A 466-nucleotide genomic window follows, 5' to 3' on the forward strand; every position below is an offset into this window, starting at 1 on the left:
TACACATATATACATATTCATATACATATATACACACATATATACACATATAAACGGTCAGACAGTACAAATCAGTAGCGCGCGTCTAAAAATTCATTTAGGGAATAAAAACTTTTGTCATAAAGGAACTCCAAAAATTCCTTTCTAAATTTAGTGAGACAAGTTATATTTTTTATTTGTTGCGGCAATTTGTTGTAGACTGTGCTACACGCATAATATGGACTTTTCTTAAAAAGAGATAGTCTATAGTTGTCGACGTAGATATTGGATGCAGATCTAGTATCATGACTGTGAATACAGCTGCAGGACGGGAACAAATTTAAATGTTTTTTCACAAACATACCTGCTTCATAAATGAAAATGGACGCAACTGTTAATATTTTATTTGTTTTAAATAATGGTCGACATGAATCAAGTGGCTGATACGAAAAAATTAACCTTAATGTTCTTTTTTGTAATATAAAAA

The sequence above is a fragment of the Anoplophora glabripennis genome, unplaced genomic scaffold (assembly GCF_000390285.2).
Source record: "Anoplophora glabripennis isolate ALB-LARVAE unplaced genomic scaffold, Agla_2.0 scaffold497, whole genome shotgun sequence".
Taxonomy (NCBI): Eukaryota; Metazoa; Arthropoda; class Insecta; order Coleoptera; family Cerambycidae; genus Anoplophora; species Anoplophora glabripennis.